This window comes from Schistocerca nitens, chromosome 1, assembly GCF_023898315.1.
Source record: "Schistocerca nitens isolate TAMUIC-IGC-003100 chromosome 1, iqSchNite1.1, whole genome shotgun sequence".
Taxonomy (NCBI): domain Eukaryota; kingdom Metazoa; phylum Arthropoda; class Insecta; order Orthoptera; family Acrididae; genus Schistocerca; species Schistocerca nitens.
The window spans coordinates 147,895,512-147,919,244 of record NC_064614.1 but is presented as its reverse complement, the minus strand read 5'-3'; the positions used below and the strand labels follow the sequence as shown (position 1 = coordinate 147,919,244).

General features: G+C 41.5%; 1 long non-coding RNA gene across 1 annotated transcript; it reads right to left on the bottom strand.

The window, feature by feature from the left end:
* Nucleotides 1-11,523: 11,523 nt before the first annotated feature.
* Nucleotides 11,524-13,523, bottom strand: LOC126234783 (uncharacterized). The gene is made up of 3 exons (XR_007544774.1): nt 13,416-13,523; nt 13,089-13,208; nt 11,524-11,587 (listed from the first exon to the last, which is right to left on the bottom strand). It is a non-coding gene; the product is annotated as an uncharacterized LOC126234783 (long non-coding RNA).
* Between the last annotated feature and the right edge of the window lie 10,210 nt (nt 13,524-23,733).

The following is a 23,733-nucleotide window of genomic DNA, read 5'->3' as shown; positions in this document are numbered from 1 at the left end:
CGCAGGCAGCCACCTGCGCCGGCTGGCTCAGAGAAAAATAACACAGACGCTAACCTTGAGAAAAGATTTAGCATTCCTTACCGACGTATAAAACATGACAATTGCTTTCCAGTTGAAAGTCTGCGTACTAGGAAGAGTAAAGGTTTACACCACAATTCACATGTAAAACCGTTTATTGAAAGATAATCTGCTTTTTAACTTTGTCTTTGCCATAAAACTTTTCACTTCACATTTCTAGTATGCTTTGTGAGAATTAAGAAACTGTTAACATGCAACAATGTTGGAAGTTAAATATCCAGTCTAGAACCTAGGGAACATTTTTAAACAGAAATTACGAATGCATTGTTATTGTGAACAGACGACACAGTGTTATTGTGTGTGTACATTCTTGCTTGTTAGTTGCTCGATTACGTAACGACTATAAGGCTTACATACTTAGAACATATACCGGCACTGCTAATGAGATTTTCATGCAACATTTTGGTTTACTTGAAAATACATTCTGGATTTAAAGTACTTTCTGTGAGATACCAGACGACACAGTGGTTAGTTTATGTGACAACTACACGATTTTATCACGACGCTACTAATGAGTGATAATTTACAATGTTGCTTTTTCATTGTTTCTGTTTTATATCTGCACAGTTTTTCTGCATTATTCTGGAAAGTAAAACATGTTTTAGTAGCAAATTTTGTGGTATAGCAACAATGAGACAGCCTTTTTCGTGGCACAACAATACGTTACTGTACAGTACTTTCTCCATGACGCCAATAAGCATAATAACTACGATATCTATACGCAAAGCATTTCACTTTTGTTTATCATGAGGTAAGTACATTGACTTCTGCAGAACTTAGCTTTCGGAGGATGATAACTACGAGACTTCCACAGAGATTATCTTACAACATGACGCACAGTTTAGCGCTACAGTACACGTATTTGAGTGATTAATTTCGCACTTAAAACATTTATTTTTTTAAAGATATTTGAAGTGCAATGATACAAGGGTTTTCCGTGATACATTTCATTCCATTGCTGTAATCTGTCACACCTGAGGATATAATTACATTAATCCTCAGGGGGGTACACGCTTACTTTGTGTACCATGTGTGTGGCAAGCACAAGGAGCCCTAGCTAATATGGTATTTGCTTATACAACTTTACACATCGGTACCATATTTCTCTAACACAGAATTACACAGCTATCTGATCATTTAACTGAGAGAGACAAACATTTTTTTTTTCTACGTCAGTGACAGATGTTTACGCAATTACACAGCTGGATAACTTCACACTTATGAAATTTTATTTTGTGTGTACTGTGTGAACCCTTTATAATTTTCAGAGCCATTGTGATACTATGAGAGCTTTGAATGATGTATTTGGTATGGGATCATGATTTTTAAAGTACGTTTGAGGTGGATGAATCTTTTGACATGAGCAGAGAATTTTTTTTAGGTTTTTAAATTATTGGAGGAAGCTACGACGATTTTGAGAGTTGACTGAGGTGTTATGATGTTATTATTACGATGACTATGTGTATTATGCTGTTGCGGTATGTTTATGATCAATAAGCTGATGCTATATGAGAAATTTGATTATGCTACGTATTTATTATGATGAAATATTGAAGAAGTGTCGACGAATATGTATATGTGTAATAAGGTAAGGAATAATGAGTAGTGGTTAGGGACTCTGGTTTGTGAAAAAGGTTGTTGGAAACCAAGAATCGTACTTTAAGAGTTATGAAATGTATGTAAATGCGTGAATGTATTACAATGCCGACGAAAATTTTTTGGACACTGTTATACCAATAGAATTTTGTTTCTACACATTTGTAACGCAAATTCTCGACCTGTGAAGTTTTTATATGAGACTGTCACTGTAGCAGAAACTGCTGTCGTAAATATTTCGGTAAGAAATGTAAGTGACCGTGACGTAATGCGTTGTGAGCGGCCAGGTGTGCCAGCCGCCTTGAGAAAAAACCATTAGGCGGAGAAAAAAAGAGACCATTAACCTCGCTATTGACATGCCTTTGTAGAAAGCATCGCAAATACGTCACGCTCAAACTTGAAAACATATGATTACACAGTGTAGCTCTAAATTTATGATATTTACTAAAATGCCTAATGAAATGATGAGAAACGTTTTCCATCTATTGTCTTTGTAGTTGAGAGATTGCTCATTTTGTTTAATATCTAGTTTCTAGCTGCACTGCAGCATTGGTTAGAATAAAATTTTATAGATGTACTAATATAAATATTTTATGCCTACAGATCCAGTAAATAGTAACTTTATGATGGACTTAAAAAAAAAAAAGACGAAGGAGCACAAAAAAAAACATTTCCCGTCATAGGAATTGCATACAGAATTTTCTTTTCAAGTACTTGGTAATTTGTTTTGTAGAATAAGTTGTGATGCACCACTTTAATTACATAGACATTAAGATGTGAATAGACATTTCCGTTGTCTGCGTTGTTATCTTTAGTGTACTATTTTTTCTGCTTGAGCTATGTCATGTTTAGGTATAAGATATTTCATTTTCTGCTTCTGCTTGCCGGGCATAGTGCTATTAAATTTCACTTTGCATTACTCTGTTAATCTAGTTATGCTACTGATTTATTTTCCTTGTTGCTGCACATTGGCTCATATTAGTTGTAATGTTGCTTCGCTTGGTAATTTAGATTTACTGCAGCTTGCTTTGACAATTTCCATTTTTTTTCATTGCTGTTTGTATTAATTGTTATATGTGCTGCTGCATTGCCTCGTCCCTTGGTATATATATCTGAGCTCAGTAGATTTAAGTTAGCTTAAGAGGGGGTAGACTATATAAGAAACTAACTATGATGAATTGGAAGAAATGCATTGAGAAGCTATAAGAAACAGATTTGGCAAAAATGAGTATTGTGCACTGAGAAATAATTATTTTGAAAGAAATATGAATAGAATATAGAAAGCAGGTATAGATAGGACTTTTTGGGAATCATGATGAATGAAGGGAGATCTCCAAGAAGTAAAGAAAGTTTTGTTTGCAAAATACTGCAGTAAAACAAACCCTGTCCTTTCCTTTTGTATTATTATGCTATGTGTTTGTGTACCCTTGTGTATTTGTGTACTTGCTGTCTTTAGTTGTTTATCTGATAAGACCTATGTTGTAGAATTTTTCTAATACTATGTTATTTACTTTGTAAAGATGTTTAGACATTATTTATTCTGGTTTGTTGCTCACATGTGAAGGTGATGTTTCAAAAGTTCTTCTGATCTTTATGTATTTACTTATGTCATAATTCCTGTAACACTGATGTATATGTTTATTTCTATTCTTTTGTAAAGTCCCTATTACTACAAATGTTCTCTGTATTGTTATGTTCTTTAATGATGTATTTTGTACCTTTGTAATTGTATTCTTATGTTATAAAATTGTAATTGACACCAGGTCATCAAATTAAGTAACTTGTAAGTTCCATTTCACTGCACACGTTTCTGTTGGTCATAGTATATGGACAATATGTGAGAAGTAGGGACTGTTAGTGTTTGCACGTGTGTTAATAATTCAGCAAGGGACTGGATAACAGCTATGCTGGTTCTAAGGACAATTAGAAAAAAAACTTTGTGAGTGCACCAGTGGTGGTTTATGGACTTGCTATATTCTCCGCAAGACTCTTCAATGGTGATTGTGCACCTGCACAGTCACAACAGATGGCTGCTGGCCATCTCTACAAGGACTACAGTGAGTCTGCATCTTTGCTGACTCACCAGTACCATTATTTCTACAAGGACTGCAGTGGGTCTGCGCCTCTGGTGGCCCACCAATACCATAATCTCTACCAGGACTACAGTGGGTCTGCTCTGTGATGACCTACCAAACGATATTCTTCAAAACTTCGATTGACTCTGCTGTGGGTTTGCTTTGTTGTGGCCCAATACCTGTCTGTATGTCAAGAGTCAACACTGTCTTTCCGTAGGAAGGACAACACTACTTCTTCAAGATTGCATGGAAATGCACTACTTCCGTGTGCATTTTCTTTTACTGCTCAGACTTTGGAAAAAAAAACACTGCAGTTTTACTGTGATGAGTGATCAGGACTGTCTTTATGGACTGTGAGAAAATTTTAGCTTTTGACCAACATTGTATTAATAAGTGTGTGCATTTGATATCTTTCTTACTGTAATTATGAAAAATTGTTTCAAATCTGTATTGGCCAGTGCCCAAAACAATTTGTAAAATTTTTTGTGGGGAGCATGGGGGCTATGTAAGTAGGCTGTTTATGTTTGCATATTGACAACGTTACGTAGCGCGCTGTGTGAGAATCACTGGCTGTGCTGTGTGCAGTCTGTGGCTGGTTTGCATTGTTGTCTGCCATTGTAGTGTTGGGCAGTGGCAGCTGGATGTGAACAGCGCGTATCGTTGCGCAGTGGGAGGTGAGCTGCCAGCAGTGGTGGATGTGGGGAGAGAGATGGCGGAGTTGTGAAATTTTTAAAACTGTATGTCATGAACTGCTATGCATATTATGAGTTTTCAACATTATTAAGGTAAATACATTGTTTTTTCTCTATTAAAATCTTTCATTTGCTAACTATGCCTATCAGTAGTTAGTCCCTTCCGTAGTTTGAATCTTTTATTTAGCTGGCAGTAGTGGCGCTCGCTGTATTGCAGTAGTTCGAGTAACCAAGATTTTTGTGAGATAAGTGATTTGTGAAACGTATAGTTTAATGTTAGTCAGGGCCATTCTTTTGTAGTGAATTTTGAAAGTCAGATTGCGTTGCGCTAAAAATATTGTGTGTCAGTTAAAGCACAGTCTTGTATAATTTGTTAAAAGGGGACGTTTCAATGGGATAGCGACGCACATATAGGGATGGCGGTAGGGTCGCGTATACAAGGTAAAAAAGGACAGTGCATTGGCGGAGCTGTCATTTGTACTCAGATGGTTCATGTAAAAAGGTTTCCAACGTGATTATGGCCGCACGAGGGGAACTAACATATTCTGATCTAGACGCGTGGAAGGTTACATTTCGGAAATTGTTAGAGACTTCTATATTCTGAAATCCACAGTGTCAAGAGTGTACCGACAATATAAAATTTCAGGCGTTACCTCTCACCACGGACGACGCAGTGACCGACGGCTTTCACTTAACGACCGAGAGTAGAGCCGTTTGCGTAGTGTTGTCAGTGCTAACAGACAAGCAACACTGCGTGGAATAACCGCAGAAATCATTGTGCGGCGTACGGCCAACGCATCGTTAGAACAGTTCACTGAAATACGGCGTTAAAGGACTGTGGCAGCACGACGTCGTCTGCAGCTCCTGTCCTGGGCTCGTGACCATATCTGTTGGACCCTTCGACCATAGATATTAGTAGACTGGCCTTGCTGTGCAGAAGCTATAGGGCTGGTGTGGCTCCAACATAAACCACGTGACTGTTGGCAAAACGTGGCGGGATTTCAAATCAGCAGTCTGCCATCCTATGTTTGTATCGTATTTTCCCCACATTTCTCAATTGACTGCCAAACGCTTGCATCAAAAATTACTTTTTATTTGCGAAAAATTATGCCAGAACTACATTTGACCTACATTTAAAAAATCTAAAAAATACATCGAACGCCACTCTGGTGCCCAGCGGGACGAAATTACCATAAACTATCAATTAAAGTAAAATGTCGTTAAAATGCTTTTAAACAGTAAGAGTGGGCTCATGTCGAAACTTTAAACATTGGATTCGCCGCGTTTTGAGCTCTAGTCAGTTATAAAAGAAAATGGGATATGGGAATTATGTCAACTATAGGTGCCAAAATTGTCGACTTTAGGAGCAGGTCCATTTTAGAGTATCAGTTTTAGGTGCACTTCAAAGGTTCATTTCCCAATATTTTTACAAAAGTTTAAACTATCAGTTTAAAAAAATGTTTTAGATGAAAGGTGAGACTTTGAAGTTTCAGAAAATAATTTTGGAGCCTACGTTTATTTAATAGTATTAGAAGGTAGAAAAAATTCTCTTAATGTGTCGACTATAGGTGCTCTTACCTTATTATAATCTCACTTGAATATACAAATCCTTGCTACCTGTGGGCTATTAAGTGCCTCAAAACGAATAATGCATATACCAAAGTGAATATTGTGCACCGTAAAAGATGTCAATTATGACTCCAGAAACACCTACAAAATTTCAACTGAAACAGTCGTTACAGCAATCAATTTAACCAGGGCAGGCCATAAATTAAAAGTTCCAAGAGATTATGCAATGATTTTAATTTTTTACAGGTATTTCTTCACAGTTGATGAAAACAAACTCAAGGAAAACTCTTTTCAAGGTTAAAACACTGTTGTCAACTTCTGTCTTAAGATAGTAATTCTGTGAGGAAACAAACTGCAAAATAATTCCCACAATGAACTGTGACAGTATATAATTTTTTAAGAAAACTATCTAAGGGCCACTTTCCATTCCTAATATTGCAAAACTGTACTGACCCTCATCCAGATTAAGAGCTATTTCCCAGGGCACAAACAGGTTACAGCTCATCTGCCAAAACGAAAACATTTGGCAGTCTCTCAGTACAATAAGAATAGGGGCTCTTTCTTATTTTAGAAAAATAATACCTGTACAGTGATCTGATTTTGTTCTGACACTGTGTGGGATCATGAGGAAATTTTTCCTTGCCTCTGCATAATAATCATGTGGGCATAAATCAAATAAAACTCCCCTTTAATTACATAATAATGATTATCATTGCAGTTTGTGAACAATTTGAATAGCTTACTACAAATGCAGCAGAAGACAATTAGTCAACCTAGAGCTTAAAAACTCACTTTTTTAACAGAAATTTTAGGCTTACCTTAGGAGTAACCTTTAAAGATAGGAAAAGTTGTTCTTACACTGAAAAGTGAGGTCTGTTTTCTGCAGAGTTCATAAACTGCCAATGTCACATTTTCATGATGTTTTGTACCAAATTTTGGAAATTGTTGCATATGAATGAAATATATATACCTGTACTTGCTTCAATCAAACAGCATTCTGAATTTCTTATTGCAAGCTTATCCAACAAATCCGTAGTACCTGGTGTCTGTAGTGGATGCATATTGCCAGAGGTGAACATTATCCATTGCAGTAACAACTGAGGTAATAGAAATACTTTTGTGCTTGACACTCCAATGATATTTACAAACATGCACTGCCAACACCATGCATAATCTCACATTTTCACTAAGTTCCTTAGCAAAGTTTGAAAGCTGTTGCATATGAATGAAATATATGTACCTGCACATGCTTCACTCAGAGCCTACTGAATTTTGTATTACAATCTCATCTGACAAATCCTTGCTACCTGGTGGTTATTATGTATCTATAGCAGACACATTTTACCAAAGTGAACACAATCCATTGCACCAACTACAGTTGACTAAGAATCAAGAAACTGGTTTAAACTATTACGTGAAACAACTTTTGGGTGTTTGAGTTTCCATAGATAACATGAAAAGAAATAAATGTTGATTCTTTCAAGTGCTTTTCTCATTTTAAATTTATTACCCTTTTTTCTCAGTTGCTGCAAGTATTCAAAGAAAACTAACATATCTTGGGAAAAAATGGATATTCAGAAAAAATTAACTCAATATTTTATTTCACAACATTATTTTATTTCTTACAAAATTTTAATTCACATTTTCTTTCTTACAACACAATATTTTCCCACAGATTTATTTCTTAAGCCCATATTCTAAGAGGGCAGAACAATGTTTAACAGGTAAAAAGATATAGAAGACACTGACAAGAGAATAAATCTAGTAAAAATATAAGGGCCCAAACAAATTAACAACACAACATACAGACCTAGAAGGAACAAAAAATAAAAGACAGTACATAAATATATGTTCTGTTAAGAGCAAAAGAATATCTAGGTTTACATAAAAGAAATGAATCCAATTGGTCTGAAAACAGAAGTAAAGTCCAAACATATATTGAAAAAGGCTTTGTGGGTGCAGTATGGGCACTTAGAGGAACTGCAGATACCTCTGTCTGTACTTTGTGTGGACATCAAGGTTCAAACATTAATAATAATAAACAACATAACCTTGGCAATTATTAACTCTAATGTAATAGGGATCAGGCATAGAATATTTAATGTCCCTTAAACAGCACAGTTTTTGTGTATAAACTCCTCACACAACCTTTCTGGAATGTTTCTGTCACAGACTTGCCAAAATGGTGATTTCTAATTTTAAAATACTCAAATAAAATTGATTTAATTAGAGCATTTCTGTGATTTTCTGTGGGCTCAAAGTCCATAATATGTTTGTTGATAGATTGAAAAACACTACAATCAACATCTGCCATAGCACATGAAACAAGAACAAGCATAACATTTTTCTTTTGCAACATTCCCTTCGCCTGTTGCAACCGATAAGCTTGCTCTGCTGCTTTGCAAATTTTAATAACGTCAGCAGAAGGTGTAACTAAACCTCCCACATTCTTTCTTCTGATTAGTCCAATGTCACTGTCCACTGCCCCACACAAGGAATTTCCACATTCTACACAATGTACTGACTTAGTCAATTTACGCACAATGAATCCTGCTATGTATGCAACAACATTCCGTACATAATTTGACAGCTGTTCAAATGAGACAGCAGGAATGCTGTATGAGTGATCATGAGAGACTGATGCAACATCTAGGCCTAACTTCTCTGAATTACAATTGATAACTGATGTAAATGGGTTAGATTGCATCACATCCAGTCCAGAAGATACACTGAGAATGGAACAATCTGCAGTATCCAAAGTAGATCCAAACTCTGACCCTCTTACCTGCTGATGGATAAGCAATCGTTTGTAGGCTGCTTTGAATTGAGCTGCTGTGGAATTGTTGTTATCACCACCATATCTTCTGATTGAGCTGAAAAATGTCTCTATGTGGTCCTGTAGCAATTTATATGTAAGCAAGAAATTTAGTTTTGGTTGAAAGCTGTCTATGAGGGAAACATATAATTTTCTTAGGCTCTGTATACATACAAGAAAGCCAAGGAAACCAGTCTTTCTGTTAGTATACAAAATAGATGGTCCATTAGCCTCAAGTCTCAGCTCCTGAATATATTTTTCCACTTCATCAAGAAATGATAAATATGAATAAAACAAAGTACATGGTAATTGGTGGAGTGAATGGAGACTTAATATTAGAAGAAGGGATGGGAACAATAACAGCTACTAAGGAATATAAACATTCAGGTGTGAAAATTACAAATGATGGGAAACAGGACAAAGAAATTAGATCAAGAATAAATTCTGGAAAGACGACAATCTCTTTATTGAATGGAATTCTCTGGGACAAACACATAACAACTGATAACAAAATAAGGATTTTTAAAACAATAGTTAGGAGCATTATTACATATGGTTCAGAAGTGTGGACAACAAAATGGCAACTGAAATCAAAATTATTAGCCACAGAAATGGATTTCTGGAGACGTTCAGCAAGAATATCAAGACGAGAAAGAATAAGAAATAAAATAATCAGAGACAAGATGAAATGTAAAAATTCAATTATTGATTTCATCGAGTACAAACAACTTAAATGGTATGGACACATCAGACGAATGGAACAGGAAAGGCTACCAAAATGCATAATCGACTGGGTACCAATTGGAAGAAGAAAAAGGGGACGACCACCTGATACATGGATACAGGGAGTTCAGTCAGCAATGAGGAAGAACAACATTCCTGAAGATTTATGGACGAATAGAGAAGAGTGGAGAACAATAATTAGTGACTTACTGTAATCTAGAATAGGCGCTGGAGAAATGTACTCACATTGTAAATCCAGAATAATAATAATAATAAGAAATGATAAAATATGGCCAGCTGTCTGCATTGACAGAGGTGATTTATACCCTTTGGACAGGAGATTTCTACTATTGAAACAATCAAAAAGGTTGTTCATTGTCCTTATAAATTTAACTGTATGTTCACATCCTTTAAAGTCAGCTAGTTGCAAATCTTTGTCAAGGAATTCTAGAGCATTAGCTACACTACCACTAAATGTTTGCACAGCAATCCTTACATTCATTTTATGACGATACCACTCAATGTGTTTTGTTCTTACTTTTGTAGCGGCCAGAAGTTTCTCCACTTTTTGCAGCTCATGTAATTTTAATACATAATCCCATTTTATTGGATTTCTGTTTCCATCAAAAATGACACCTTTACCAGCTAATGTATTGCGTATTAACTTGAACATGTTGCATGGATCAAGGAATATGCAAACATCATCCTTACATAGACGGTGTTTAAAAAAAGATTTCATTCTGCACGTTGAAAGACAGGCCCCTAGCTTGTCTACCATTGCAGTGTTTACGTGAGCACCATCAAAAGTAACAGAAATTACTTCCACTCCAGCATCATATGTAAATTTCAATGCCTCCTTAAGTAGGTTTGATTTTTCAACAGCACCCAGGCCATTGACTAAAAAGTAGCCAATTGGAATTTTCCATGAACCATTAACAGCAGTCAACATGAATGTTAATGCCTCATTTGCAACAGGCAGATTGTCATTGTCAAGATCTGTACCATAATCTATGTAACCAATAAACTTATTTCCACAAAATTCAATATGCTTCCTTACGGCAATCTCATCAAATGACATGGCACAAAGCAATTTCTTACCTTTGCTAATGAGTTCCTGACTTTTTATTCTAAGCGCTATTGCTGCTTCTTTACTGAAACCAGGATCCCCATCAACAACACTGTACCATTTTCTTAATGTTCGTGGATGTGGCAGTGATGTTTTAAAATTTTTCCTTACATAGCTATATGCCTTGCTACTGTAAAAATTTAGTGTTAGAGCAAAGGTCCGAAGAGCTGCTGGATACATATTTGCTTCTTTACCTTTACTGACACGTTGGAGCAACTCTGAAGTACCAGGTGGCAGCATCTGATAGCAAAAAGCCACATCATTTAAGCATAAGTATTCCAACTGCAATCAGTTATACATTTTAAAAATGACAGGCATTGTAAATATACTTGCCTTTAGTAAATTAGCCAGGGATTCATTTATAACACGATTATTTTCAAGATTATTTATCAAAGATTTCAAAGACAAGACTTTCTTCTTCATCCCACGAGATGACCGCTGCAAATTCTTTAACTTTCTGGCTTTGATGCTAATCTGCCGTCTTGCCACATCTATCACTTTTTCTGCTATGCCAGGAGTACACAAAACGCTATTCGAAAAGTCCCCAATATACCTGAAACTTTTGTTTTTCGGGGTGTTCGTTTCCATATCGCATGTCACTGTAAACAAAGCAAAAATGCATGTATGAGGTATAATTTGTGGGCGAAGCCTGTCCGAAATGGCACTTAACGTAACGTGCTACAGTTCTATTCTAATACAATATTTTACTAACTCGCAGTTATCACACACATCCTAACAACATTCAGACTTACAGGCATTGGAAGCACAGAATTCAGAAGACGAGGCATCAGCTAACGAACACCTTCTAGTGTGTGATTTACGGAGCTTAGGCCTCTTCGATTTCATATGCTCCGGAAAATCGAAAAGTGTCGGGATAGCATCACCACTTAGCCAATTCCCTCCAGTTTTAGCCCTATAAACACATCGGGTTTAAAAATGACAGGCATTGTAAATACACTCCTGGAAATGGAAAAAAGAACACATTGACACCGGTGTGTCAGACCCACCATACTTGCTCCGGACACTGCAAGAGGGCTGTACAAGCAATGATCACACGCACGGCACAGCGGACACACCAGGAACCGCGGTGTTGGCCGTCGAATGGCGCTAGCTGCGCAGCATTTGTGCACCGCCGCCGTCAGTGTCAGCCAGTTTGCCGTGGCATACGGAGCTCCATCGCAGTCTTTAACACTGGTAGCATGCCGCGACAGCGTGGACGTGAACCGTATGTGCAGTTGACGGACTTTGAGCGAGGGCGTATAGTGGGCATGCGGGAGGCCGGGTGGACGTACCGCCGAATTGCTCAACACGTGGGGCGTGAGGTCTCCACAGTACATCGATGTTGTCGCCAGTGGTCGGCGGAAGGTGCACGTGCCCGTCGACCTGGGACCGGACCGCAGCGACGCACGGATGCACGCCAAGACCGTAGGATCCTACGCAGTGCCGTAGGGGACCGCACCGCCACTTCCCAGCAAATTAGGGACACTGTTGCTCCTGGGGTATCGGCGAGGACCATTCGCAACTGTCTCCATGAAGCTGGGCTACGGTCCCGCACACCGTTAGGCCGTCTTCCGCTCACGCCCCAACATCGTGCAGCCCGCCTCCAGTGGTGTCGCGACAGGCGTGAATGGAGGGACGAATGGAGACGTGTCGTCTTCAGCGATGAGAGTCGCTTCTGCCTTGGTGCCAATGATGGTCGTATGCGTGTTTGGCGCCGTGCAGGTGAGCGCCACAATCAGGACTGCATACGACCGAGGCACACAGGGCCAACACCCGGCATCATGGTGTGGGTAGCGATCTCCTACACTGGCCGTACACCACTGGTGATCGTCGAGGGGACACTGAATAGTGCACGGTACATCCAAACCGTCATCGAACCCATCGTTCTACCATTCCCAGACCGGCAAGGGAACTTGCTGTTCCAACAGGACAATGCACGTCCGCATGTATCCCGTGCCACCCAACGTGCTCTAGAAGGTGTAAGTCAACTACCCTGGCCAGCAAGATCTCCGGATCTGTCCCCCATTGAGCATGTTTGGGACTGGATGAAGCGTCGTCTCACGCGGTCTGCACGTCCAGCACGAACGCTGGTCCAACTGAGGCGATAGGTGGAAATGGCATGGCAAGCCGTTCCACAGGACTACATCCAGCATCTCTACGATCGTCTCCATGGGAGAATAGCAGCCTGCATTGCTGCGAAAGGTGGATATACACTGTACTAGTGCCGACATTGTGCATGCTCTGTTGCCTGTGTCTATGTGCCTGTGGTTCTGTCAGTGTGATCATGTGATGTATCTGACCCCAGGAATGTGTCAATAAAGTTTCCCCTTCCTGGGACAATGAATTCACGGTGTTCTTATTTCAATTTCCAGGAGTGTACAAATTATAAATATACATTGTAAATAATAACTAACCTATCAAAACATTTCTCCTCGAAGTGTTTCGAGCAAAGGCGCGTATGTGCAGACGGCTTAAAGTTTTTCCGCTTCAGAGCCTGTATCCAAAGCTGCCTTCGGTTTTCATCCTTAGGGAACCTATGAGTAGGAACGAGAAACAGTTATATTTACTTCTGTAACCGAATTATCACAGATACTTTCCAAAATGTAGTATGAGTCTGACTTTACAGGCACCACATTCAACACTTTAATTTACGTGATACTCTTTTTCAAGTGCAAAAAACATATAAAAGTCACTTCAGCAGGTTTCAATAAACGCATCTGCACTATCATAGAAACACTTACACGTGAAATGTAATGCCATTTCCCCCGACAAAACGCTGAGTACAGCCATAAGCACAACACGAAACAACCATGTTTTGCCAACATTCACGTGACTTCAGCCCAGAGATGTTGGAGCCGCGAAAATGACGTCAGGGCCAGTCTATTATATTTATGGTCGAAGGTTGGACCCTAGACTACTGAAAAACTGTGGCCTGGTCAGATGAGTATCGATTTCAGTTGGTAAGAGCTTATGGTAGAGTTAGAGTGTGGTGCAGGATACACGAAGCCATGGACTCTGGTTGTTTACAAGGGGCTGTGCAAGCCGGAGGTGGCTCCATAATGGTGTGGGCTGCGCTTACAGGGAATGGACTGAGTCCCCTGGTCCAACTGAACCGGTTATTTACTGGAAATGGTTCTGTTTGGCTACTTGGAGACCATTTGCAGCGATTCTTGGACTTTTCGTTCCAAAAAAACGATGCACCGGCCCAATATTGTTCGCGACTGGTTTGAAGAACATTCTGGGCAATTCGAGCGAATGATTAGTCTACCTAGAACGCCCGACACGAGACCCGTCGAACAGTTTTTATGAGACATAACGGAGAGGTCGGTTGGTGCACGAAATGCTGCACTGGAAACAGTGTCGTAACAATGGACGACTATAGAGACAGCATGGCTCAATGTTTCTGCAGGCGATTTCCAAAGACTTGTTGAGCCCATGCCACATCGAGTTGCTGCAGTACTCCGGGAAATAGGAGGTGCGACACGATATTAGGAGGTATTCCATAAAAAAATCTCAGTGTATATCATTTATGTACATACCGAAAACATTTAACAAAAAGTAACAAATTATATTGAAATCTTTGGACGCGAAATTGAAGTACAGGGTGTTTCAAAAATGACCGGTATATTTGAAACGGCAATAAAACCTAAACGAGCAGCGATAGAAATACACCGTTTGTTGCAATATGCTTGTGACAACAGTGCATTTTCAGGCGGACAAACTTTCGAAATTACAGTAGTTACAATTTTCAACAACAGATCTGCAAGTGATGTGAAAGATATAGAAGACAACGCAGTCTTTGGGTGCGCCATTCTGTACGTCGTCTTTCTGCTGTAAGCGTGTGCTGTTCACAACGTGCAAGTGTGCTGTAGACAACATGGTTTATTCCTTAGAACAGAGGATTTTTCTGGTGTTGGAATTCCACCGCCTAGAACACAGTGTTGTTGCAACAAGACGAAGTTTTCAACGGAGGTTTAATGTAACCAAAGGACCGAAAAGCGATACAATAAAGGATCTGTTTGAAAAATTTCAACGGACTGGGAACGTGACGGATGAACGTGCTGGAAAGGTAGGGCGACCGCGTACGGCAACCACAGAGGCCAACGCGCAGCTAGTGCAGCAGGTGATCCAACAGCGGCCTCGGGTTTCCGTTCGCCGTGTTGCAGCTGCGGTCCAAATGACGCCAACGTCCACGTATCGTCTCATGCGCCAGAGTTTACACCTCTATCCATACATAATTCAAACGCGGCAACCCCTCAGCGCCGCTACCATTGCTGCACGAGAGACATTCGCTAACGATATAGTGCACAGGATTGATGACGGCGCTATGCATGTGGGCAGCATTTGGTTTACTGACGAAGCTTATTTGTACCTGGACGGCTTCGTCAATAAACAGAACTGGCGCATATGGGGAACCGAAAAGCCCCATGTTGCAGTCCCGCCGGCCGCGGTGGTCTCGCGGTTCTAGGCGCGCAGTCCGGAACCGTGCGACTGCTACGGTGGCAGGTTCGAATCCTGCCTCGGGCATGGATGTGTGTGATGTCCTTAGGTTAGTTAGGTTTAAGTAGTTCTAAGTTCTAGGGGACTTATGACCACAGCAGTTGAGTCCCATAGTGCTCAGAGCCATTTGCAGTCCCATCGTCCCTGCATCCTCAAAAAGTACTGGTCTGGGCCGCCATTTCTTCCAAAGGAATCATTGGCCCATTTTTCAGATCCGAAACGATTACTGCATCACGCTATCTGGACATTCTTCGTGAATTTGTGGCGGTACAAATTGCCTTAGACGACACTGCGAACACCTCCTGGTTTATGCAAGATGGTGCCCGGCCACATCGCACGGCCGACGTCTTTAATTTCCTGAATGAATATTTCGATGATCGTGTGATTGCTTTGGGCTATCCGAAACATACAGGAGGCGGCGTGGATTGGCCTCCCTATTCGCCAGTCATGAACCCCTGTGACTTCTTTCTGTGGGGACACTTGAAAGACCAGGTGTACCGCCAGAATCCAGAAACAATTGAACAGCTGAAGCAGTACATCACATCTGCATGTGAAGCCATTCCGCCAGACACGTTGTCAAAGGTTTCGGGTAATTTCATTCAGAGACTACGCCATATTATTGCTACGCATGGTGGATATGTATTTCGAAAGTTTGTCTGCCTGAAAATGTACTGATGTCCCAAGCATATTGCAACAAACGGTGTATTTCTATCGCTGCTCGTTTAGTTTTTATTGCCGTTTCAAATATACCGGTCATTTTTGAAACACCCTGTAGATACTTCCTGTGAGTTAGTATGGGCAGAGGTCATTGTTGGCAACCGAAATAAAATAATAATTGGATCCTTTTAGCGACCTTCCAATTCAGACGATACAGTTGCTGAAAGGTTCAAAGAAACCTTGAGTTTGATTTGAAACACGTACCCGACTCATACAGTTATAGTTGGTGGTGACTTTAATTCACCCTCGATATGTTGGCGAAAATACATGTTTAAATCGGGACGTACGCATAAAATATCATCCGAAATTTTGCTAAACGCATTCTCTGAAAATTATTTCGAGCAATTAGTTCATGAGCCCACGCGAATAGCAAACGGTTGCGAAAACACACTTGACGGCTTAGCAACAAATAATACTGAGTTAATAACGAGCATCAAAACCGATACAGGCATTAGCGGACACAGGGTTGTCATAGCGAGAATGAATTTTGTAATCCCCAAATACTCGTAAAATAAGCGAAAAATATACCTATTCAAAAAAGCAGATAAAAACTCCCTTGACGCATTCCTGAGAGACAATCTCCACTCATTCCAAATTAGACCGGATGTGGCTTAAATTCAAAGAAATAGTATCGGCAGCAATTGAGAGATTTATACCAAATAAATTAACAAACGACGGAGCTAATCCTCCTTGGTACACAAAACGGGTTAGAACACTGTTGCAGAAACAACGAAATAAACATGCCAAATTTAAACAGACACAAAATCCCCAAGATTGGCGATGTTTTACAGAAGCTCGAAATTTAGCGCGGACTTCAATGCGAGATGCCTATAACAGTGTCCACAGCGAAACTTTGTCTCGAAACCTGGCAGAAAATCCAAAGAGATTCTGGTCGTATGTGAAGTATGCTAGCGACAAGAAACAATCAATGCCTTCTCTGCGCGATAGCAGTGGAGATACTATTGAAGACAGTGCTGCCAAAGGAGAGTTACTAAACACAGCCTTCCAAAATGCCTTCACAAAAGAAGACGAAGTAAGTATTCCAGAATTCGAATCGAGAACAACTGCTAACATGAATAACGTGGAAGTAAATATCCTCGGAATAGTGAAGCAACTCAAATCACTTAATGAAATCAAGTGTTCTGGTCCAGACTGTATACCAATTAGGTTCCTTTCGGAGTATGCTGATGCATTAGTTCCATACTTAACAATCATATACAAGCGTTCGCTCGACGAAAGATCCGTACCCAAAGACTGCAGAGTTGCAAAGGTCACACCAATATTCAGAAAGGTAGTAGGAGTAATCCACTAAATTACAGGTTCATATCGTTAACGTCGATATGCAGCAGGATTTTAGAACATATATTGTGTTCGAACATTATGAATTATCTCGAAGGAAACGGTCTATTGACACACAGTCAACAGGGTTTAGAAAACATCGTTCCTGTGAAACACAACTAGCTCTTTATTCACATGAAGTGCTGAGTGCTATTGACAAGGGATTTGAGATCGATTCCGTATTCCTGGATTTCCGGAAGGCTTTTGACATTGTGCCACACATGCGACTCGTAGTAAAATTGCGTGCTTATGGAATATCGTCTCAGTTATGTGACTGGATTTGTGTTTTCCTATCAGAGCTGTCACAGTTTGTAGTAATTAACGGAAAATCATCGTGTAAAACAGAAGTGATTTCTGGCGTTCCCCAGGGCAGTGTTATAGGGCTTTTGCTGTTCCTTATCTATATAAATGATTTGGGAGACTATCTGAGCAGCCGTCTTCGGTTGTTTGCAGATGACGCTGTCGTTCATCGACTAATAAACTCATCAGAAGATCGAAACAAACTGCAAAACTATTTAGAAAAAGTATAAGAATGGTGCGAAAAGTGGCAGTTGACCCTAAATAACCAAAAGTGTGCGGCCATCCACATGAGTGCTAAAAGGAACTCGTTAAACTTCGGTTACACTATAAATCAGTCTAATCTAAAAGCCGTAAATTCAACTAAATACCTAAGTATTACAATTACGAACAACTTAAATTGGAAGGAACCCATGGAAAATGTTGTGGGGAAGGCTAACCAAATACTGCGTTTTATTGGCAGGACACTTAGAAAATGTAACAGACCTACTAAGGAGACTGCCTACACTATGCTTGTCTGTCCTCTTTTAGAATACTGCTGCGCGGTGTGGGATCCTTACCAGAAAGGACTGACGGAGGCAGCACGTTTTGTATTATTGCGAAATATGGGAGAGAGTGTTACAGAAGTGATACAGGATTTGGGCTGGACATCATTAAAAGAAAGGCGTTTTTCGTTTCGACGGAATCTTCTCACGAAATTCCAATCACCAACTTTCTCCTCCGAATGCTAAAATATTTTGTTGACACCGACCTACATAAGGAGGAACGATCACCACGATAAAATAAGGGAAACCAGAGCTCGTACGGAAAGATATAGGTGTTCATTCTTTCCGCGCGGTATATGAGATTGGAATAGTAGAGAATTGTGAAGGTGGTTCGATGAACACTCTGCCAAGTACTCAAATGTGATTTGCAGAGTATGCATGTAGATGTAGATGTAGAAAGATCGATATTTACACACGTCTCTGAACTGCGACTTTATGTATCGCTATATTTGTTGATTTGTGAGTGTAACAAGCAGTCGTCGTTTTGGGAATCTAGTCGAGTCGTGAGTCAGTTGTAGTTGTAGGACGGCGTATATGGTTGGACCCTGGAATCTTGTGCTGTACAGGTAAGATAAAATCATGTGGATGCAAGCATACTGAGCTCTGTCGAATGTTGGTATCTGTAAATGTTTTCTTCGAATTATGCAAAGTGTTTTGAGTACTGTGAAGTGAATGAATCGACCATATCGCAAAACTGAAATATCACTTCCTAGTTCACTAGTACATTTCGCCGTACAAATAGGAAAACAGCAACCCATCCCTCTAGTAGGAAGCGAGATCATCGTACTTGATAACCAACATCAACGAGATCACAAGTTAACTAATAAGTATTGTTTTTAACAGCCACTTACTCGTTTTGTATTATCATGCAAATTCTCGCACTGTCATTAAATAGCTATTTTTGGTATGTTGTTTGGTTTAGCTGTTTTGATGTCAAAAAAGCGAGGGGGCTGGTTAAAGAATGCAGTGTGATGAAAATTGTGCCCTGCCCTACTTCGAGCACAGGACTTTTCCCCCCGCCTAATAGTCCGCTCACGTCTGTCTCCTGTCTCACCTATATAACGGCGTGCAGTCTGAAGAAATGCCGGCGTCGTGAAAACGAAACATTGTTTACGTGTACATTCGTTGAATGTACACCGATGTGCTTCTGCACGTGTGCGCTTGCAACACACGACTTTACGTCCAGCGGTGCGTTTCCTGGAGCGGTACGACGTGGCCCGAACTGGATGGCCGCTACCTTTTACGTCCCTTGTCGGGAGGAGAGCTCAATGTCGCGGAAACGCCGTGTATTTTATATTTTGCCGCTGTGGGCGCGCAGCTGTACTGTGGAGTGAATTTAGGACTTCGATAGTCGTATATCTCGGAGGATTTCCTTTCCATTCTTCGTGAGCAGCTGTGGCCACGAGAAACTGGACGTAGCGCCAATATTTGGAACTGTAACATTCTCTGGATCTCTTTATTTGGTAGGCTTTTCATTACGTTTTCGGTCCTGGCAATTAACATTATATTTTGAGATAGCACAGCATCTAGTGTGATCGTACAAAGACACGTCTGTCACACTGTAGAATTCTGTGATAAAACGTATCCGGACACCTGGCTGAAAAGGACTTACATGTTCGTGGCGCACTCCATCGGTAACGCTGGAATTCAGTATGGTTTTGGCTCACCCTTAGCTTTGTCTTTCTTCAAGACAATTTTCAGCCGCATTTGCAGGGGGCAATGAAGACGCTCCTTCAGCGTTTTCAATGGAAAGTGTTTGATCACCCACAATACTGCCCTTAATTGGCACCCTCAGGATGTCCATCTCTGCTCACATGAACCGCTGGCTATTAAGACAACATTTTGGCACAAACAACGAAAGGTGGACCAGCGGATAGAATTGGCAGAAAGCACAGGCGGCTGTTTTCTGTGACGAGGGTGTTGGAAAGTTTGTACAACGCCACGACAAATGTCAAAGTCGGAGCGGCGACTACTTGGACAGGTAGCTGGAAGGTGTGGCTAACTGTTGCGAATAAATTTTTTTTTTATTTTCATGTGGTTTCCATTTCGCGACCGATCGTACCTTACTTTCTGAACAGCCCTCGTACTTTCTTCGTCATCCGGTAGCTGAGACACAAGGTCATACGTACATGAGTGCCGGGCTGCCTACATCGCAGGCAGCGCCGAGTTGAGGGCAGCGTGCAGACGTAGCCGCAGGAGGCGAGACCTGCTCTAAGCTTCGGCCATGCCTCGCTCCAATGCACTAACTAAAAACGCTCAAACACGCCTTCAAGGCCCAACGGTATCGACCGACTGCTGTGTCATCCTCAGCCTACAGGCGTCACCGGATGCGGATATGGAGGGGCACGTGGTCAGTTTTCGTGACCGGAGACTGTTGTGTACATAGTTCCGCGTAGTCAGCGCGTACGCAACTTTCCCACTAGAGCGCGCCCCGCTAAGCACAACAGCGCAGGCGCAGCGCTCGTCCGTCTCCGCACTACGAGATGGCGCTGTCATAGAGACGGACCAAATTCTGCTTCCGACGATCCGCGTATTAATATGTCTCGCAGCCAATGAGATTGCTGCTAACGTAGAACATTTCCTCCTCGCGGATCACACTCGCGCAGTGATACCTGAACGCGCGAGGTATTATAACGAGTGTACAGACCTCCGATAAGTCATTCTGCATTAGTCTGCGTTAGTCTGCATCAGTCTATAGTCAAGTTTCAGTCTGCGCCTAATATGATTATCATATTCCTGTACATAGCCATGAAGAGAAATGTATAGACTGTATAGTATCAGAGATATGTGAGAATAAGATCAACGGAACCAAGACCAAAGGAACTTCAGATTGTCAATTGTAAACAACATCCAGAATCAAGTTACGTAATGTCTACTCCTTTTATTATTTTAATAAATGTGTGTGAAAATTAATCAAGTTCTGTTTAAAGTTGGTCACCGTCAATCTGCTACTCTAAGCGTGCAAGTGGCATTTCTATCGTCTGACCTAACGGCAAAAGATAAACACGCCACGATAAGACCACGAGACATATTGCTGACACTCGCCTACTTCGCTAGAGCGACAAGTCAACTAATCTGATGGTGTGTGTACCGAAGGTCTTACAGTACGCACACCACAGAGACTCTACTTCCCCATCAAGCTGCTCCTCAACTGGCCTCACAAGGGCTGAGTGCACACCGCCTGCCAGCAGTGGCTGCAGAGACGCTCCTGGTGCTGTCTTGATGTACTGCTGACACTCTGAGCTGATACTGACAGAATGCTATGCACATACTGTCTGAGTAGAGCTGTCCACGTTTGGTGGATGCGTGTCCACCTGGGAACTCTTCGTGGGAGCTAGATTGGATGCATATAATAGCGCTTGCTGGGTGGCGCCCTCTCTGGACGCTAGCCGTAACTCAGTTACGCCTGAGTACTAGGCAGTTCGGCACTCTTGCATGTAAGGCTGTGATGCGTATCTTCCGGAGGACACAGCACCCCTGTAAATCCTTCTATCATCGTTCCATAATCTTCATCTACATCAGTATTCCCCAAGACCGCAAATGGCGCATGGAGGAGGGTACTACAGGTACCACAAACTCATCCCCCCTATCCTGATCCATTCACGAAAGGCGCTTGGGAAGCATGACTGTCGATAAACCTCTGTACTGGCTCTAATTGCTCCAATTTTCTCGTCGTGGACATTTCTCGAGACGTATATGCAAGTACACTACTGGCCATTAAAATTACCTCCACGAAGATGACGTGCTACAGACGCGAAATTTAACCGACAGGAATAAGATGCTGTGATACGCAAACAATTAGCTTTTCAGAGCATTCACACAAGGTTGGTGCCGGTGGCGACACCTACAACGTGCTGACATGAGGAAAGTTTCCAACTGATTTCTCATACACAAACAGCAGTTGACCGGCGTTACCTGGTGAGACGTAGTTGTGATGCCTCGTGTAAGGAGGAGAAATGCATACCATCACGTTTCCGACTTTGATAAAGGTTGGATTGTAGCCTATAGTGATTGCGGTTTACCGTATCGCGACATTGCTGCTCGCGTTGGTCGAGATCCAATGACTGTTAGCAGAATATGGAATCCGTAGGTTCAGGAGGGTAATACGGAACGCCGTGCTGGATCACAACGCCCTCGTATTACTAGCAGTCGAGATGACAAGCATCTTACCTGCATGGCTGTAACGGATCGTGCAGCCACGTCTCGATCTCTGAGTCAACAGATGGGGACTTTTGCAAGACAACAACAATCTGCACGAATAGTTCGACGATGTTTGCAGCAGCATGAACTATCAGCTCGGAGACCGTGGCTGCGGTTACCCTTGACGCTGCATCACAGACAGAAGTGTCTGCGATGGTGTACTTAACGGCGAACCTGGGTGCACGAATGGCATAACGTCATTTTTTCGGATGAATCCAGGTTCTGTTTAGAGCATCATGATGGTCGCATCCGTGTTTGGCGACATCGCGGTAAACGCACATTGGAAGCGTGTATTCGTCATCGCCATACTGGCGTGTCACACGGCGTGATGGTATGGGGTGCCATTGGTTACACGTCTCGGTCACCTCTTGTCCGCATTGACGGCACTTTGAACAGTGGACGTTACATTTCAGATGTGTTACGACCCGTGCATCTACCCTTCATTCGACCCCTGCGAAATCTACATTTCAACAGAATAATGCACGACTGCATGTTGCAGGTCCTGCACGGGCCTTTCTGGACACAGAAAATGTTCGCCGGCCGGGGTGGACGAGCGGTTCTAGGCGCTACAGTCTGGAACCCCGCGACCTCTACGGTCAAAGGTTCGAATCCTGCCTCGGGCATGGATGTGTGTGATGTCCTTAGGTTAGTTAGGTTTAAGTAGTTCTAAGTTCTAGGGGACTGATGACCTTAGAAGTTAAGTCCCATAGTGCTCAGAGCCATTTGAACCACAGAAAATGTTCGACTGCTGCCCTTGCCAGCACATTCTCCAGATCTCTCATCAATTGAAAACGTCTGGTCAATGGTGGCCGAGCAACTGGCTCGTCACAATACGCCAGTCACTACTCTCGATGAACTGTGGTATCGTGTTGAAGATGCATGGGCAGCTGTACCTGTACACGCCATCCAAGCTCTGTTTGACCCAATGCCCAGGCGTATCGAGGGCGTTATTACGGCCAGAGGTGGTTGTTCTGGGTATTGATTTCTCAGGATCTATGAACCCAAATTGCGTGAAAACGTAATCACATGTCACTTCTAGTATGATATATTTGTCCAATGAATACCCGTTTATTATGTGCATTTCTTCTTGGTGTAGCAATTTTAATGGGCAGTAGTGTACTTGAAATTTCAATAGTAAACATCTCCGTTATGGACAACGCCTCTCTTGTAGCGTATGTCACTGGAGTTTGTTGAGCATCTCTGTAACGCTCCCGCGCCGATTAAACGATCCCGCGACGAAACGCGCCGCTCTTCTTTGGATATCTCTATCTCTTCTATCAGTCCTACCTGATAACGTAGCATTATGAGCAATACTAAAGAATCGGTCGGACTATTTTGTAAGCCACTTTTTTCGTGGATGAGTTACTTTTTCTTAAGATTCTTCTTATGAATCTTAATCCGGCGTCTCCTTTTCCTAATACTTGTGTCGTCATTCCACGTAAGATCGCTCTAGATAGTTACT